Below are 2,500 nucleotides of genomic sequence, written 5' to 3' on the forward strand. Positions count from 1 at the left end.
AGCTGTGTATAACAAAATTGGGGGTGCTACTCCACAAAGTATGTTTTCCCAGTAAAAGAAAAAAAACAAATAGTAATTGTTGGTTATTTTTTGGTACTATTATAAATCTGCTTGAAATATTAATCATTATTTGCATATGTGAAATATTAACCATTATTTGCATATGTGAAATATTATTCATGATTTGCATATGTGAAATATTAATCATTATATGTATATGTGAAATAATCAGTATATGTATGTGAAATATAATCATTACATGTATATGTGAAATAGTAATCATTATATGCTTGACAAACGCTTACTTTAATTGTTACCTAAACAAGCTCGAAGGTCACTCTCCATGGCTGCTGGCTCCAAGCTCTGTTGATGATTTGATTTATATTAAACCTTGGCTCTTCACCCAGTCCCTGGCTTCTCAGATGGATCCAAGGACTGTTAATTGTTTGACCCCTCACCCAGTCACAAGTTCACAATGAAGATTTGGGGAAGGATTCTTAAATTGTTTTCACTTGGATTCCAAAGAAGATGGCAGATCAAATCAACCTCCGAAGATACTCGCAAATGTTTTGAAATAGTGTTGCTCGGTATGCAATTGTTTTGATTTAATGATGCTTGCTTGTTTTTGCTTGTTTTAATTCTTATGCAGTTGTTTTTTATTTCAGACTTTGTTTGCTCGGGTTACCTTGTATGCAAATGTTTTGAATAGATAACCTTAATTGTTTTGACAATAACAGAACTAAATGGGCAGGAGAGGATTCGTTTCTTTAGAATGATCCGTGAAGAGGACGAGTCAGGATTGAGTCTCACTTGCAAGGTAACGCGGGATATGCCCGATGTCTTCCTTATAGTTTTATGTTATATTAAAATATATCTATTAATGAACCAAACAGTAATATAAAAGTATAAAATGTAGCATCAGGGCTAGGTAAATTATAATATATTGCACAATGTCATTGCACACATGAAAATTGCAAAAAGGGGGATATGGATCCACCCTGTGCACTGTAAGAAGGTTCTCTCAGTTGAAACGTTTGAGGTGACAGGTGAGATAAACTTTTTGACATAAGGCGCAATTGAAAGCACTCCAACATTGATTGGAAAGATTATTGCTCAGGGAGCAATGCCAAAGATTATTGCTCAGGGAGAAATGCCATTAACAATAAGTAAGTTTTCATATTGGTTTTATTGTCTCCATATAATAAAAAAGGTGAAAGCGTATCAATCTTCTCTCAGAGAGTTAAAGTAAATAATCAGAAAGAAAACAGAAACTACAATGGATACAAATGTGACTAAATTTTAATTTCATGCCGGACTATTGAAAAATATTGATTAAAAGTTTTATAGAAGATGATAGTCAAACTACAAAGACAATGGAATGTTACATCTGATAAAAAAGGCTACTAGATTGGGGTATTTTGAATTTCAAACATCCAAGTTTAATATGCAATGAGATACACATTATTGAATGAAATGGAACTTGATTAGTATGCATTTTATAAGTAATGGGCTTTAATTGCTCTAAATGACACGGTTATGCTAAAAATATTAACCCTGACAAACAAGGAGTGGTTAGATTTTAGTGGTTTCAATTCTCTTCAGAATTCTAAATATGTACATTTGTTTCTGGAATTAATTGATGTGAATGTAACTATTGGAGAGAACGGGAAAACTGTTTTCCTGAGAAGAAAGCAGCCTGGTTTGCCTTTTGACGAACAACTCCGACACTAAGCATCTGGTAACCTTTTATAGAGCCGCTGTGGAGAGCATCCTCGTGTACTGCATTACAGTGTGGTATGCTGGAAGCACGGCACAGACAGAAAGGCCATGCAGAGTGTGATCAACACCACCAAGAAGATCATCGGCTGCTCACTGCCATCACTGGATGACATTACTACCTCAGCAGAGCCGAGAACATTGTCAGGGACCCATACCACCCTGCTCACAACCTGTTCCAGCTGCTGCCCTCTGGCAGATGCTACAAGTCTCACAAAGCACGGACAATTAGACTTAAGGACAGTTTTTCCCCACAGCCATCAGGACTCTGAACTTGTGTTAGCACGACACACAATCCCTTATGTGCAATAACTTCGGGGTCTGTAATAACAATGTGCAATATCTTAGATTGTGCAATATTTTAGAATGGACGTTGTCAGGGTGTAAATTTTTACATTTTTATATTACTTATTTGTTTTTTTTACTGGGAAAACTCACTGTGTAGTAGCACCACCAATTTCGTTATACACAGCTGTGTACGGTGACAATGAATGCTTTTGATTTTATTTGAAAATGGGGAAATTGGTGAAACTTTTATATTTGACATTTTATTAATGACAAAGAAAATCTTTAATTTTTAAGTGTCGAAACAGGTGTAATCACTTGGTAGTCCACGTTTACATAGTCATTGTAGGCAACATTCATCAAGTCAGAATGAGTCACCCCTCAAATGCTGTCAGAGAGTTGATAACAAAACCGCGAAACTTGTTTTATCTTTATGCGT

At 35.6% G+C, this 2,500-nt stretch overlaps 1 protein-coding gene and 1 long non-coding RNA gene across 6 annotated transcripts in view; one reads left to right on the forward strand and one right to left on the reverse strand.

The window, feature by feature from the left end:
* Positions 1-2,500, reverse strand: part of LOC144195361 (protein Spindly-B-like) — a 59,495-nt gene that overhangs the window by 14,264 nt on the left and 42,731 nt on the right. The gene's annotated exons all lie outside the window — the stretch shown is intronic.
* LOC144195363 (uncharacterized) overlaps positions 1-2,500 on the forward strand; it is a 5,978-nt gene that overhangs the window by 3,343 nt on the left and 135 nt on the right. The window contains exon 2 of the long non-coding RNA XR_013326080.1: positions 1-2,500. This exon is cut by the window's left edge and continues 1,768 nt beyond it; it is cut by the window's right edge and continues 135 nt beyond it. This is a non-coding gene — a long non-coding RNA (uncharacterized LOC144195363).

This window comes from Stigmatopora nigra, chromosome 4 (genome assembly GCF_051989575.1).
Source record: "Stigmatopora nigra isolate UIUO_SnigA chromosome 4, RoL_Snig_1.1, whole genome shotgun sequence".
NCBI lineage: Eukaryota > Metazoa > Chordata > Actinopteri > Syngnathiformes > Syngnathidae > Stigmatopora > Stigmatopora nigra.